Consider the following 17128-nt stretch of genomic DNA (forward strand, 5'->3'; position numbering starts at 1 on the left):
GGGGCAAGGAGAAAAGGATTTGGTGGTAGGGGTCTGCTACAGACCCTCACATCAAGGGGAAGAAATAGATTTGGGGCTCCTGAGGCAACTCTCAGAGACCATAAAAGCTAAAGAGGTGGTGGTCATGGGGGACCTAAACTACCCGGACATCTGCTGGGAGACACAGACAGCAAAGTCCCACCGCTCACGCAGGTTTCTAACCTGTGTACAGGACCTCCACCTGACGCAGGAGGTACATGGTCCCACTAGGGGGAATGCCTTACTGGATCTGGTATTGGCAACGGGGGATGACATAGTAGGGGACCTACAGATCGGTAGCCATCTGGGGGACAGTGATCACCTAAAAGTACAATTCAACATAAGGCGTCGAGTGGGTAAGGTAACCAGTAGGGTGAACGTGCTGGACTTTAGGAAAGCTGATTTCAGCAAACTCAGGCGATTAGTGAAGGATGCACTGCAGAGTAGTAGTTTTGAAACGATGGGAGCCCAAGAAGGGTGGCTGTGCCTTAAGGAAGCTATCCTTCTCGCACAAAGCGAGACGATCCCCGTGCGAGGTAAAAGAGGGAAAGGGGCCAGGAGGCTTCCCTGGCTGACCAGAGAAATCCTGGGCAGACTAAGGGCCAAAAGGGGAGCACATAAAAAGTGGAAACAGGGAGAGATCACCAAAGAGGAATATACCTCTTCTGCTCGTGCTTGTAGGGAGGCAGTTAGACAGGCCAAAGCTACCATGGAGCTGAGGATGGCAACCCAAGTAAAAGACAATAAGAAATTGTTTTTTAGATATATAGGGAGTAAAAGGAAGGCCCAGGGAGGAATAGGACCCCTGCTAAATGGGCAGAAACAATTGGTGACGGACAGAGGGGACAAGGCTGAACTCCTCAACGAGTTCTTCGCCTCAGTGTTCCTAAGCGAGAGGCATGACAAGTCTCTCACTGGGAGTGTAGGGAGGCAGCAGCAAGGCACCAGACTTCCATGCGTGGACCCTGAGGTGGTGCAGGGTCACTTGGAGGAACTGGATGCCTTTAAGTCGGCAGGCCCGGATGAGCTCCATCCGAGGGTACTGAAGGCACTGGCCGACATCATTGCAGAGCCACTGGCGGGAATATTTGAACGCTCGTGGCGCACGGGTCAAGTCCCGGAGGACTGGAAAAGGGCCAATGTGGTTCCCATTTTCAAGAAGGGGAGGAAGGAGGACCCGGGTAACTATAGGCCAGTCAGTCTCACCTCCATCCTTGGCAAAATCTTTGAGAAAATTATCAAGGCTCACATTTGTGAGAGCCCGGCAGGACAAATTATGCTGAGGGGAAACCAGCACGGGTTCGTGGCAGGTAGATCGTGCCTGACCAATCTAGTCTCTTTTTATGACCAGGTCACAAAACGCCTCGACGCAGGAGGAGGGGTGGATGTCGTATACTTGGACTTCAGGAAGGCCTTTGACACGGTATCCCACCCCATACTGGTGAACAAGTTAAGGGGCTGTGACTTGGATGACTGCACAGTCCGGTGGGTGGAGAATTGGCTGGAGGGTCGCACCCAGAGAGTTGTGGTGGATGGGTCGGTTTCGACCTGGAAGAGTGTGGGCAGTGGGGTCCCGCAGGGCTCGGTGCTTGGACCGATACTCTTTAATGTCTTCATCAGCGACTTGGACGAGGGGGTGAAATGTACTCTGTCCAAGTTTGCAGATGACACTAAGCTATGGGGCGAAGTGGACACGCCGGAGGGCAGGGAACAGCTGCAAGCAGACCTGGACAGGTTAGACAAGTGGGCAGAAAACAACAGAATGCAGTTCAACAAGGAGAAATGCAAAGTGCTGCATCTAGGGAGGAAAAATGTCCAGCACACCTACAGCCTAGGAAATGACCTGCTGGGTGGCACGGAAGTGGAAAGGGATCTTGGAGTCCTAGTAGACTCCAAGATGAACATGAGTCGGCAGTGTGACGAAACCATCAGAAAAGCCAATGGCACTTTATCGTGCATCAGCAGATGCATGACAAATAGGTCCAAGGAGGTGATACTTCCCCTCTATCGGGCGCTGGTCAGACCGCAGCTGGAGTACTGCGTGCAATTCTGGGCGCCGCACTTCAAGAAAGATGCGGATAACCTGGAGAGGGTCCAGAGAAGGGCCACTCGTATGGTTAAGGGCCTGCAGGCCAAGCCCTATGAGGAGAGATTAGAGAAACTGGACCTTTTCAGCCTCCGCAAGAGAAGGTTGAGAGGCGACCTGGTGGCTGCCTATAAGTTCGTCAGGGGGGCACAGAAGGGAATTGGTGAGTATTTATTCACCAAGGCGCCCCCGGGGGTTACAAGAAATAATGGCCACAAGCTGGAGGAGAGCAGATTTAGATTAGATATTAGGAGGAACTTCTTCACAGTTCGAGTGGCCAAGGTCTGGAACGGGCTCCCAAGGGAGGTGGTGCTCTCCCCTACCCTGGGGGTATTCAAGAGAAGGTTGGATGTGTATCTAGCTGGGGTAATGTAGGCCCAGCACTCTTTCCTGCTTATGCAGGGGGTCGGACTCGATGATCTATTGAGGTCCCTTCCGACCCTAGCATCTATGAATCTATGAATCCAGGGTCCTTTTCTGCCTCTGTGCTGATGAGAAGGGCACCCCCACCCTGTAGGTATGCTACTGGTTCTTCCTCCCTAGGTGCAGTATCTTTTACTTGTCAGTATTAAAATCAATCCTATTCTCATCTGCCCACCCTTGTGGCCCTTTTCCAGTCCTCTGGCACCTTGACAGAGCACCATGAGTGCTCATAGAGCTATGCCAGGGGTCCCACAATGTCCTCTGCCAATTCCCTCAACAGCCTTGGGTTGAGATCATCTGGACTTGCCAATTTGAAGACATCCAGTCCCACCAGAAGTTCTCTGACCACGTCCTCTCTGACCCCAGGCCCGGCTGTGCCTCTCCTGAGTTAATCCGGGATTCTGGGTGGAGGGGATGTCCCGGTTCCTGCTCAGAAATATGGAGGCAAAGAATTTGCTAAAGAGGTCAGCTTTATCATCTGGTGCTACCACAAGATTGCCAAGCATGTCCTGCAGGGGCCCACATTAGCCGGTGCCTTCTTTTTACTCCCTGTGTATTTAAAAAAGGACTTCTTGTTGTCTTTTATGCGGGTTACTAGTCCCAGTTCTGTGTCTGCCTTGAGAGCCCCCCTATAGTCTTGAGCAATGGAGGTATAATCCTCCTTGGTGATGGCCCCTCCTTTCCATTGGGTGAGTGCCTCCTTTTTAGCTTTTGAATGATGCTGAATGCCTTTGGTGAGCCATGGGAGCTTTTGAGCACTCTTGCCCCCTTTGACTCGCATTGAGTTTGTCACCCTTTGGGCTTGGAGGATTGTCTCCTTAAGGAATGACCACTCATTTTGGACTCCTAACTCCCCTCCCCTCCCCTCGGGGACCTCAGTGCTTCCCCGAATAGTCTCCTGGATTCATTGAAATTGGCCCTCCTGAGGTAAAGGGCTGCTGGCTTGCTGGAGGCCTTTGACACCCTGCACTGGATGGTGAATTCCAGTAGGCAATGATCACTATTGCCCAGGTGGTCGAGAACCTGCAGTCCCCTCACCAGGTCCTTACCTGTGGCCGGGACCAGGGCCAGCAAGGCATCTGCCGTGGTGGGACTGTGCATCTCCTGGGTTAGGTGGAGATCCTGTATCTCAGCTAGGAACCTACATGAGTAGTCAGACCTACCTGACTGCTCGTCCTAGCAGATGTCTGGGTAGTTTAGGTCACCCATGATGACCGTGTCCCTTGACTTAACTGCCTCTGTGAGCTGACCTGAGAATTCCCAGTCCAGCTCTTCCCCCTGGTTGGGTGGTCTGTAGTAGACACCCACTGTTAAGTCCCTTTCCCCCCAGCCCCTTGTATTCTAACCCAGAGCACTTCAGTCTGCCCCTTCTCTGACTCTGTGCTGTTTGTTGAGGACGTGTATTGCTTTTTGACAGAGCGCCACACCCCCACCTTTCCTCCCCATTCTGTCCCACCTGTATAGTCTGTAGACCTTGATGTTTACTGCCCAGTCATGGGTTATATCCCACCATGTCTCAGTGAGCCCCACTATGTCTGGGTTTGTGTTAGCTATCAGGAGTGCAAATTCCTCCTGCTTGTTCCCCATACTACATGCATTAGAGTAGAGGCATATTAAGGCCTTCTGTGGGTGTATGCTCCTCCCCCCTGAACCCAGGACTATCCGGACCCCTGCCACTTACCTGGGTACTTTTTGTGCTCATCCCCTGTCATGTCTGGGAAGCATTGTCATTTCCCTCTGTGGTCCCATCCCCCGGCAAAGCTAGTTTAAAGCATGCCGTACGAGATCAGCCAACCTAGAAGAAAAGAGATGCTTGCCTTTAGGGGAGAGGTGAAGCCCATCCCACCTGAGCATGCCCCCCCATGAAAAAGTGGGTCGTTGTCTAGGAACCCGAGGCCTGCCTGGTGGCACCAACTCCAAAGCTGCCAGTTGACCACTCCAATGCAGACCTTGTGTCACTGACTGCGTCTACTTACCGGGAGAATGGAGGAGAATACCACCTGTGCCTGTTTCCTTGAGCTTGGCTTCCAGGGCCTTGTAGTCCTTCATGATGCGGTCTGGTCTGCTCCCTAGTTTCATAGTTTCATAGTAGCTAGAGTCGGAAGGGACCTAGGTAGATCATCTAGTCCGACCCCCTGCCTTAGCAGGAAAGAGCACCGGGGTCAGATGACCCCGGCAAGGTGCTCATCTAACTTCCTTTTAAAAATCCCCAGGCTCGGAGCCTGCACCACTTCCCCTGGAAGCTGGTTCCAGGCCCTAGCCACCCTGACTGTGAAGTAGCGCCTCCTAATATCTAATCTAAACTTACCCTCCGCCAGTTTGTGACCGTTATTCCTGGTCACTCCTGGCAGAGCACGGGGGAACAGGGACTCCCCCAATACCTGCTGATCCCCCCTGACCAGTTTGTAGCAGGCCACAAGGTCCCCCCTTAGCCTTCTCTTGTGGAGGCTAAACAGGTTCAGGTCCCGTAGCCTATCCTCATAAGGCCTGCCCTGCTGACCCCTGATCATACGAGTGGCCCTCCTCTGAACTCTTTCCATATTGTCCACGTCCCTCTTGAAGTGTGGCGCCCAGAACTGGACGCAGTACTCCAGCTGCGGCCTGACCAGTGCCGCATAGAGGGGGAGGATCACCTCCCTGGACCTGCTCGAGATGCATCTGTGGATGCATGATAGGGTACGATTGGCCTTCTTGACTGCCTCCCCACACTGCCGGCCCATGTTCATCGTGGAGTCAATGACGACTCCAAGATCCTTTTCCGTCTCCGTGCTGGCAAGAGGAGAGTTCCCCAACCTGTAAGTGTGGTGCCGGTTCTTCCTCCCCATGTGCAACACCTTGCACTTATCAGTGTTAAACCCCATCCTATTCTCATCCGCCCACCGTTGCAACCTGTCAAGGTCAGCTTGTAGCCTATTGCACCCTTCTAGTGCACCCACATCCCCCCACATCTTAGTGTCATCAGCAAACTTGAACAGGGTGCTTTCTACCCCCTCATCCAAGTCACTGATGAAGATGTTGAACAGTGCAGGCCCGAGGACCGAGCCCTGCGGAACCCCACTGCCCACATCCTTCCAGGTCGAGAAGAACCCATCCACTACCACCCTCTGGGTGCGGCCCTCCAACCAGTTGGCGACCCATTTGACCGTGTGGGCATCGACACCACAGTCTCTCAGCTTTTTGATGAGGACAGGGTGAGAGACAGTGTCGAAAGCCTTCCGGAAGTCCAAAAAGACTACATCCACAGCAACCCCTGCGTCTAATGATTTGGTGACCTGATCGTAAAAGGCCACCAGGTTGGTCTGACAAGACCTGCCACTGATAAACCCATGTTGGTTGCCCCTGAGCATGCATTCCCCCGCAAGGCCCTCCTGGATGTGTGCCAGGATAATTTTTTCAAAGAGCTTACCCGGGATTGAGGTCAGACTAACTGGCCTGTAATTTCCCGGGTCCTCTTTTTTTCCCTTTTTGAAGATAGGGACCACATTGGCCCTCTTCCAGTCCTCCGGCACCTCGCCAGAGCACCACGAGTGCTCATAGAGCCGTGCCAGGGGTCCCGCAATGACCTCAGCCAGTTCCTGTAGAACCCTAGGGTGAAGATCGTCCGGACCAGCGGACTTGAACACGTCCAGCTTCTCCAGAAGTACCCTAACTAACTCCTCGCTAACCCTTGGCCCAGGCGTGTCTCTCTCGGGGCCCGAGGGGGGCCCAGCAGGGAGGTGGCTGAACTGGTCCCTACTTAGGAAGACAGAGGCAAAGAAATCGTTAAATATGTTAGCTTTGTCATCTGGCGTGATGACTAAGTTGCCCATCGTGTCCTGCAGGGGCCCCACATTACCCGGGACCCTCTTTTTACCCCCTATGTATTTGAAGAAGGACTTCTTATTGTCCTTAATCCGGGAAGCTAGTCCTATCTCCAACTCTGCCTTGGCCCTCCTGACTGCCCCCCTACATCCTCGGGCGACTATAACATAGTCCTTCTTGGCGATGACCCCATCTCTCCATTGGGTATATGCCTCCCTTTTAGCAAGGAGACATTCCCGGATGCTCTTAGTGAGCCATGGGGGTTTATGTGCCCTCCTGCTCCCTTTGACCCTTGTTGGGATTACCTCCCTTTGGGCATGGAGGATCGTCTCCTTAAGGAGCAACCACTCACCTTCGACATCTGATTCCCTTCCCCTCTGGGTCCTCAGCGCTTCCCCAACTATCCTCCTTAGCTTGTTGAAGTCAGCCCTCCTAAAGTCTAGGGCTGTTGCCTTGCTGCAGCCCTTTGCCACCTTACGCTGGATGGTGAATTCCAGCAAGCGATGATCACTGTCTCCCAGGTGGCCCATCACCCGCAGCCCCCTCACCAGGTCATCACCCGTGGCCAGCACTAGGTCCAACAAGGCGTCTCCCCTGGTGGGGCTGTGCACCTCCTGGGTTAGATGGAGGTCCTGCAGTCTGGCTAAGAACCGACGTGAGCGATCAGACTTGGCTGACTGCTCCTCCCAGCAGATGTCTGGGAAGTTTAGGTCCCCCATGATGACCACATCCTTAGCCCTCACTGCCTCTGTAAGCTGACCTAAGAATTCCAGGTCGAGCTCTTCTCCCTGGTTGGGAGGTCTATAGTAGACTCCCACCGTTAAGTCTCTCTCCCCTGGACTGCCTTTTACTCTAACCCAGAGCACCTCAGAGTGCCCCCCCTCTACCCCCATGCTAATTAACGAGGAAGTATATTCCTCCTTGATGTAGAGTGCTACTCCTCCACCTTTCCTTCCTATCCTGTCCTTCCTGTATAGCCTATAGCCCTTGACACTCACCGCCCAGTCATGCGATGAGTCCCACCACGTTTCTGTGATCCCTACTATGTCAGGGCTGGTGACAGCTAGGAGGAGGGCTGTGTCACTAGTTCCCACGTGGGTTTAGGATCATGGGGTGCTGGCCCGAAGGTCAAATAAGTTTCAGGATCATGCCTGTAACATCCTGGATCTGAGCCCCAGGTAGACAGCAGACCTCGAACACCATGGGGTCGGATTGGCAGATGGGATCCTCCGTTCCCCTCAGGATGGAGTCTCCGATGACAAGGATTAGGCATTTCTTTCTTGTGGTGATCCATCCCTGTTCAGACTGTGCTGCATGTAGAGTGGCACCATCCCCCCGGAGTCATCTCCTTTGACCTTCTCCTCCAAGGCTGCCACGGTCTTGAATTTGTTCCCCAGTTGTACCTGGGGAGCCACCTCCATGTTAGCCCAAGCAGCCCTGGTTCTGGTGGTCACTTTCTTCCATTCCTCGGCTGTGTCTCTCACAGGAAGTCTGTCTTTTGGAAGACTGATCCTGCAGAGAATGGAAAGATGTGTCAATCTCGTCTTCCACAGCCCTGATTCCCCTTAGCCTGCTCACCTTGGCCTTGAGATCCCTTACCTGCTCCTCCAGGGCCTGAAGTCAGGCACAGAAGGGACAGTTAAGGGAGATTCCAGAGCCCCCTTCCACCCATAGCATCTGGGTCCCTGTCAGGCAACCCCCACAGACAGGGCAGGGAGGGGCTGCCAGCACCACCATGGGCTCTGTCTGGGTGGAGGCCTCAGAGGAGCCCAGGGTAGGTGGCACCACTGGGGTGGTGCCCCACCCCAGTGGTCGCCCTCCTGGTCCTAACCACCAGGTCATGGTCCCTAGCAGCTGCTCCCTGTGTACTGGCATGTGCGATTATGTTTGATTGCAGAAGCAGGGAGGGGTCGGGCAGGGGTCCCTGTGTCTGGGTCAATGGGTCACAGTGTCTGGGTCACTGAGGTTGGCAAAGGTTTTTATCCTCAGTCCAACTCCCCAGAACCCTCCTCCCCCCCCACCATCAGTGGCAACAGGTACTTCTGAGCACGGCATTCACAGGCACCAATGAAAACTGCTATTGTTGTATTGAAGAAAATATGTTAGCAGAGCAGTGCTCCCAAGACTTTGCATGAAAGCAGCACTCTTGAGGAACCACTGCTACCCCCTTGCCTCCATTGAAAGTTACACTTTTGTTGTGCTGTGGCTGAATTTCCAACTCCGCAAAACCACATATTCACTTGGAGTTCTTACAGAAAACCTGATAAAAGTGTTCTGTGATTCTGCAGGACCATTAAGTGCAGCTGCCTGCTTTATGAATATCAGGTCATTTCTTTCCACAATGGACATGAGAGTGCTCGCTGAGGATCTGAGTAGTACAGGGATTACTATTAGGATTACTATTAACGTAGGGTGGCACAACAGCACTGCCCTGGCTCCTTGTTCCCAGCACAGCACATGCACAGGCATGATAAGGTTCACATGTGACTTTATGTATCATCCCCTTTTCTTTCCCCAGTACTAGATGGGAGTGCACTCCTCGCATGTTGAGGAAGGCATCGATTCCTTTGGCAATGTCGTCCTTGGTATCGGGGGTCAGGGTCATGTAGTGCTGCAACAGGTATCTGTCCAGCCATTGGCAGAGGTTGGGTGGCAGGCCAGGCTTGCCCCCTGCACTGTTGTAGCTAAGTGTCCCAAACCAGGAGTGCAGGTGTGCACAGGGCACCAACAGGATCATCATCAGCAGGGTATAGTGGCTTGGGCAACCTTCAGCTTGCATAAAGAGCTCATCATGTATGGCCTGGGACACACGCAGCAGTAGCACACTCTGCCCATTGGTGTGGTAGGGGGTGACTGTCCCTGGGGTGCTCCCTGGAGAGCCCTCCCCCAGGGGAGGTTGCAGCTGTGCAACAAGACCCTTGCAACAGTTGTCCTGCAGCCCTGCACAACATGACCTCGGGCACTGAGGGGTATGCAGCAGCAGCGCAGAGTAGTTGGACTGCATGGACAGATGGGGGTGGGGAAAAGGGTTCAGGGTGGCGGCAGCATTTACCTGTGGCTGTCACCTGGTGAGACACTGGCCACAGTGGACCAAGATGGGGGTAGGGGTGGGGGTGATCCGGCAGCCTCCTGATCTCCAGGTTTTACCAGTTCACTTAGTATTCTCACTGCGCACCACTGTGCATGGCCAAACTCTGATTTGAGGAAAGGCAACAGATGGCAATTGGTGCTGAGCATCTTTCATGTGAAATATTGCAAAGTTTCATAAAGGGATTCTGTCTCTTGGCTCTGCAGAGCCAACATCTGTATATGGGGAAGAGTCCAGGTCCAGGTCCAGAATACCTCAAGGTCACAGGCTTAGTATATAAAGTATGTTTAAATATGAAATTCTAAGTTTTTCTGTGTGCCTGACTTCAGCTTCCATGAGGGTTCTGGCCAATGGGAACCACTTGCTTAACCATTCTGGGCAAGCACTTTCTTTTTCAATGTGGGATATTATCTGGCCTCTTTACATTTCTAAGTAGGAAACTATCACATACTCCCTGCTTTTGTTTTTCTTCTGGAACAACAAAAGTAGTTGACAGAGTGACCCTAGCAGAGTTTGTTAAAATTTTAACACAATTAAACCTATTAAAATTGAAATTTGGTTTCATGGGGGGGGGGGGGGGGGAAGAATTGTCAGTAACTGGGGGGATCATGGCACAGGGTGCTGTGGGGATCCCTGTGGCCAGCTACAGCTTCAGGGTATGTATTTTGGAAGTGAGGGAATTACTGGTTTTCTGGTGCCCTCTGCTGTAATTGAGTACCAAAAGAGATCAGCGGGATGGACTGTTATGTGGCTCCCCCAGCTCTAATTTACTGTGAATTGTGCACTGAGTTTAATTCGATTCAAAGGCTATCATCTGTAAACATTGATGCATCAATTTAAAACAAATAATTTTAATTTTAATAAACCTATTTAATTTAATGAGGCTTAAACCCCATCATGTGTACAAGCACCCATTGAAACTCAAGGGAAGAGGTAAGGAGGGGCTGGAAATCCTTCCCCCCCACCAAGCCTTCAAGCTGATGATATTCACCTAGGAACTGAGAAACTGGTTGGTGATCATGAAGAATCTCATTTTTCCGTTTCCCACAGAAACGTGGAGAAACCCACAGATTTCACCTCTTACCAGAGGCGAATGCGGATTTCTCATTTTACTGGAGAAATCTGTGGATTTTGCGGTTTTGCCATGAGCTCTTGGCAGGCTGCAGAAATTCCAGCCTGGAGGGGGCTAGGAGGGAGCAGAAGGAGGGTGGTCAGGCATGGGGCAGTGTGGAGAACAGCTCCCATAGGTAAGTGGTGGTGGGGATTAGAAGCCCCCATAGGAAGGGAGGGAGGGGAGAGAGTTGGGCAGAGCTGAGGCTGGAGCTGCTGTCTACCACGCTTGAGGCCCAGGGCTGTAATGTATGGCTGCAGGGCCCCAGCAGGGAGTGGAGCAGGGCCATGGGTGACTGGTCTGGGGTGGGGGAAGGGGTCACTGAGACCAGCTCCCCACTGCTGCACACACTCCTGTGGTGGACATGCCCCCACATCTGTGCATGGGGTGCAGAAGCAGGCTGCCTGCTTCAGGTTCAGGCTTTCACCCTGATGCCCTCCCTGGGGCCTCTGCAGTCTGCCATGTGCAGCCTGGCACTGCAAAGAACTGTGGGGCTGTGCAGGAAAGCTGCTTGCTACTGTGAGCTCTGTGCTGCCCTGGCAATGTGTCCCTTGTGCACAATCCCATGCTGCCACTCGCACTGCAGCTGCAAACAGCTCCCACCCTGCACACGGATCTGGGGTGTGTGGGTCTCCCTGCCCCCTGGAAGTGCGTGCAGCAGCAGGGATCTGCCTCCCAACCATGCTCAAGCCTGCAGTAGGCAGGCAGCGGAGGGTGGGGGTGGAGCCAGGCTCCGTTTCACTACAGCAGCCGTGGCCTCCTGCCAGGGGCAGGGGGCTGAAGACATGGGTGTCTGCCCCCCTAGCCCTGGCAGCTACTTCCAGTCTCTTATTGAATGTGTGTATTTTTTAAAAAACAACCTTGATATCAGAATATATCCTTTATAGTCAGAACAGGAGTTGTAATAATTTTAAGTCTAAGCGTTACTACATCTTAAGAAAATGGGGATTACAGATGAAATGAAAATTGCAACTTCCTAAAGTTGCTGACTAACTTATTCTATACCACATTTGGCCCTCAGTAAGAAGACGAGCTGTGCCTATCATCTCAGTATACTTTGACAGAAATCAATAAAACTATATGTATTCTAAGTTCTTGAAACTAGAACTAGGCACCAGCTTTTGCTTATGTAATTAAACATGCAGAGCAAAAACACTTTTGTCGGTCCTGAAATATTAGAAACAAGCTGGGCCAGACCTGATCTCCAGTTGCAGTTGTGCAACTCCATTGATTTCAGTACTTGACCTACTCTTTCATATCTAGATGTTGCTTTGCATACTCAGTAGGAAGTAGGTCTTTTGCCAGAGACCACCATTTATAGTGTTGGTGGCATGATTACTATGCATCATGTTTATTCTTTCACTGGAAATCCTGTAGAATTTAGAAAACTTTACGAGCAGAATGACTAATTTATTGCCATGTTATTTTGTGTCTGTGTTAGTGGTCATTAGTAGGTGGTCTGTTGCTTGTTTATAAGCTCCATTGCTTGCTTGCTTGCTTGAACCATTACTTTAAGAAACTCATAATTCTCCCCCCACCCTTCCCCTGACACATCCCCTGTAGAAATGGTCTCTTACTTCCTACAAGGAAGGTTTGCTTTAATGAGTAGAGTTAAAAAATGAAAGCTGCAAAAATTTAATATGCTGGACTGCAGTTAGGGTCAAACCCTGTAATTGTTACTTAGCCAAACTCCTACTGAAATCAGTGGGAAGTGTGTATACTCTATGAGTCAAGATTGGTGCATCCTTAAAAGGAAATCATGGGAGTTTTGTCAGTTCAGACTTCAGGATTTGACACTTAAGAATTGGTTCAGGTAAATCTAAGTACTGCAGGAAATTTATTCTTATTCATTTTCAGAACTGCAGATTGATGCATTTATATATGTATTAGTTTGTTATGCCCTGTGGTCAATCCCATTCCTCCAGAGTTTTGCCAACAAGGCAAAGTCTGCTTGGACATGTTGTGATTTGTCTCAATTTTACACATCCGTAGGAACAGTTGTGGCAAAAATGTATACAGCAGAGGTTCTCAAACTCTGGTCTGCGGGCCACCACTGGTCCGTGAGCTCCCTTCAGGTGGTCCACAGAAAGGTTGCGGAACAATTGAGAATATTTGTGCTTGTAAGGTAAGACTACTGATATTAAAATAGGAGTGGTGTGCTTTGATTTGCAGAACAAAAAAAATGTTTATCAAGTGGTCCACCAAGACCCTCAGCAATTTTCAAGTGGTCTGCAAAAAAAAAAAAAGTTTGAGAACCACTGCCTTAGAGGGCTTCACCTGAAGAAGGCAGTTTTAAATCACTCCATTTGCAAGTCAGCCTGGCCCTATTCCACTCAGATGGACATTTTCTATTTCTGGGGTGTTTTGGTTTGTTTTGGTTTATCTGCAAGATGGGATGTACATGATTTGCAGCACCGTGTCTCTGCCCCACTTAGATTTCTCACCAGTAAGATTCCTCAAGCTGGGCTCAGCTTCAGTCGAGGCTCTTTTGGAATGGACTCTCATTCCAACCCCTCCTTTTTAACTTCATGGCCCTCAGGGACCATGACCCCAGGGAGATGGGAGTTCAAGAAGAGTGGTTGCTTCTCAAGGAAGCGATCCTCAGTGCACAAGCTAAATCTATTCCAACACGGAGGAAAGGCAGCAAGAAGGCACAGCAGCCCCCCTGGCTCTCCAGAGACCTAGCGGACCTACTGTGGCTAAAAAGGAAAGCCTACAAAGGATGGAGGACGGGATTCACCTCCAAGGAGGATTACTCCGCACTGGTCCGGTCCTGCAGGGACCAAGCCAGGAAAGCCAAGGCTGCAACTGAACTCCAACTAGCTTCAGGCATCAAGGACAACAAAAAGTCCTTTTTCAGATATGTGGGGAGCCGGAGGAAAAGCAAGGGCAACGCTGGACCCCTGCTAAACCAGATGGGGCAACTGACAACTGACGCCCAGGAAAAAGCCAACCTATTAAATAGATACTTTGCGTCAGTCTTTCATCAGTCACACGGGATGCCCATGCCTGCTATGGGACAGGGAAATCTGGGTGAGGGGAATCCCCTACCCTCCATCAATGCTGACCTCGTGAAGGAACACCTTGAGAAGCTGGATACCTTCAAGTCAGCCGGCCCTGACAACCTGCACCCCAGGATACTCAAGGAGCTGGCGAGCGTCATAGCCCAGCCCCTGGCACGGATCTTTGAAAACTCCTGGCGCTCTGGTGTAGTGCCCGAAGACTGGAAGAAGGCCAATGTGGTGCCGATCTTCAAGAAAGGGAGGAGAGTGGATCTGGCTAACTACAGGCCCATTAGCCTGACTTCTATCCTGGGGAGGATCTTAGAAAAGTTTATTAAGGAGGCCATCCTTGAGGGACTGGCCCAGGCTAACATTTTAAGGGACAGCCAGCACGGGTTTGTTGCGGGTAGGTCTTGTTTGACCAATCTTATTTCGTTCTATGACTAGGTGACCTATCACCTGGACAAGGGAGAAGAGATTGATGTCATATATCTTGACTTCAAAAAAGCTTTTGATCTGGTATCCCATGATCACCTCTTGGCCAAACTGGCCGGTTGTGGCCTTGGCTCCACCACGATCCGCTGGCTGGGAAATTGGCTTTGTGGTCGGACCCAGAGGGTTGTGATTGATGGCAGTCACTCATCATGGTGCCCTGTGACCAGTGGGGTCCCTCAAGGCTCTGTCCTGGGACCCATACTGTTCAACATCTTCATTAACGATGTGGACATTGGAGTCAGGAGTGGACTGGCCAAGTTTGCCGATGACACCAAACTTTGGGGCAAAGCATCCACGCCAGAAGATAGGCGGGTGATCCAGGCTGACCTGGACAAGCTCAGCAAATGGGCAGACGAGAACCTCATGGTGTTTAACACCGAAAAATGCAAGGTTCTCCACCTTGGGAGAAAAAACCTGCAGCACCCTTATAGGCTCGGCAGTGCTACGTTGGTTAGCACTACAGAAGAAAGAGACTTGGGGGTCATCATTGACCACAAGATGAACATGAGCCTCCAATGCGATGCTGCGGCTAGTAAAGCGACCAAAATGCTGGCGTGCATCCATAGATGCTTCTCGAGCAAATCCCAGGACGTCATTCTCCCCTTGTACTCGGCCTTGGTGAGGCTGCAGCTGGAGTACTGTGTCCAGTTTGGGGCTCCACAATTCAAAAAGGATGTGGAGAAGCTTGAGAGAGTCCAGAGGAGAGCCACGTGCATGATCAGAGGTCAGGAAAACAGATCTTACGATGACAGGCTGAGAGCCATGGGACTCTTTAGCTTGGAAAAGCACAGGCTCAGGGGTGATCTGATGGCCACCTGTAAGTTTATCAGGGGTGACCACCAGGATGTGGGGGAAAGTTTGTTCACCAGAGCGCCCCAAGGGATGACGAGGTCGAACGGTCACAAACTCCTGCAAGAGCGCTTCAGGCTGGACATAAGGAAGAATTTCTTTACTGTCCGAGCCCCCAAGGTCTGGAACAGTCTGCCATTGGAGGTGGTTCAAGCACCTACATTGAACACCTTCAAGAGTAAACTGGATGCTTATCTTGCTGGGATCCTATGACCCCAGCTGACTTCCTGCCCTTTGGGCAGGGGGCTGGACTCGATGATCTCCCGAGGTCCCTTCCAGCCCTAATGTCTATGAAATCTATGAAATATAGATGCACGGTAACTATGCTAGCAGGGAGTCAAATATTATCCTTCTTCTCAAAATACTGCATTCTCATTGTCAAGTACATTACTAGAAGATGTGGAGCTTTGCAATCTTCCATATAATTCTTATTTACATATAAGAACATCTGTGTGTATAAAAACTTAAATTGGACTCAAGCCTCCTGATTCCCAGTTTACGAATCTATCTATTAGGTCACACTAAAAGCAATGGATCAGTTACTTACAAAGAATAGGACAAACCATTGGGTTTCCCCTCAGAATTACAAGGTTTCAAAGATCTAGCTCAGAATGATGAATACTTACCTTCTGTGTGTATTAGGGTAAAATAAACTGTCTGGATACACAGCACATTTACACCATTGTAAAGAAGAAGTGGATAGGCAATATTTAGCTTTGCAGTAGTGTAACTAGCTAAAATCAGTGTTGGTGTGGAGTGGGGGAGATGGACATGAGCACTGAAACGCACTGGTTTAGCTGTCTGTGTCTACAGTTGTCCCAGGATAGCTATTTACTCAATAGAAACAGAATTTATTCTTCCTTGTCACAGAGGGTTGAGGTATTCTAAAAGTGCCAGTGGCATAGCTAACAGAGGATAACTGATTGTCTGTCTGCTTTAGATTCCAGGGTAATTTTTATCAGTGTACAAAACTGAAGATCCACCTGCTGTGCAATCACATGGGATGATTCTTAAAGCACATAATTTATTGTTAAAATTGTACTTTTATCTCTGTTCAGCCTGTCCCCAGCAGCCACGGGTGTCAATTTTCTGAAGTTGTGTTCTTGTCTCACGGGTGCTCTGCTCAGTCCTTCACTGACTCATTCATTTCTGGTGTTAGGTATTTTTTTCTTTTTCATCCTATGGGATGCAGTTGCTCTCTTTTCAGGGTTTCCTAACAAGTACATTTCAGAATGCTATAAAGAGATTAGAAATAAAGCAGTTGCTGCTACAAAAATCATGAACTGAATTAAATGAGGGTTTTTTTTATTGGCTTTAGATAGTGAATTCTGGATTTGAACTGATGTGCTGTGGTTTTAATATCCCAGCACTGGGATGTGGAGAACAGACTTGTGTGGTCTGGCCTTCTTATGAAGTATTATGCTTTCTAAGTAAAATGAATATAATGACATAACAAGGAGAAATGGCAAACTGGGGTGAGGCAGGGGAGGGAGGGTATATGTGCACTGGCTGGGAGGGGAAGAGTGAGTGGGTTTCAAGAGCCAGGGAGGGGGCAGCAGTCTTACTCATTCCAGGATCTCCTAAACAATCCCAATGGGCTGCCAATACTGTTGCCACTATGCACTTTGTCTGCTTTTAACATGACAGCTGAGGTAGCCAGGGACTGTTTAGGAGCTCCTGGCATAGGGATACTGCTGGAGTGAAGACTGCAGGGGTAGGTGGTGATTCCAGTGTTCCTCTTAACTTGGCAGCCAGAGTAGATGCCCCTCTCACCCACCCCTAGTTATACTACTGAATGAGGATGAGCTCTATGAAATGTTCTACAGCTAAACTTCATATTATAGTACTGAATACAGAAGAAAATACATGTTTGACAACCACGAGACCAGAGTTTTTTCTCATGGGATGCGTACAAATGTTCACCACACCTGATCTATCATCACGTGGCTTACTTTAAGCCACATAATTGTAGTGGCACTTACAGACATTCACGGGTGCCAGGAGCTGTGTGGGGGACCTGATGCAAGTAATTCAGTGTTGTGGGAGAGGGGTTGGTGGGTCTGTGAGGGAAAGGAGGAGGGTTATCCATCCAGGAGTGGGGAAGTTGGAGGGCTATGAGCTTGCTCAGGGTTTGGGGGTGGCAGGTAGGAATCAGCGAGTGGCTGGATTTTCCAAACTCGGGGTTGTGCTCCAAACCTGTGCTGGCATTTGCTGAATCAGGTTAACCCTACTCAAGTGAACTAACTTAGATCAGG

At 50.5% G+C, this 17128-nt stretch overlaps 1 long non-coding RNA gene across 1 annotated transcript in view; it reads left to right on the plus strand.

Moving 5' to 3' along the window:
- The window catches only part of LOC149862942 (uncharacterized), a 298678-nt gene that overhangs the window by 120847 nt on the left and 160703 nt on the right, over positions 1–17128 (plus strand). The window lies entirely within an intron of this gene.

Source organism: Crocodylus siamensis, chromosome 6, assembly GCF_052110815.1.
Source record: "Crocodylus siamensis isolate JL-2025a chromosome 6, ASM5211081v1, whole genome shotgun sequence".
Lineage (NCBI taxonomy): Eukaryota > Metazoa > Chordata > Crocodylia > Crocodylidae > Crocodylus > Crocodylus siamensis.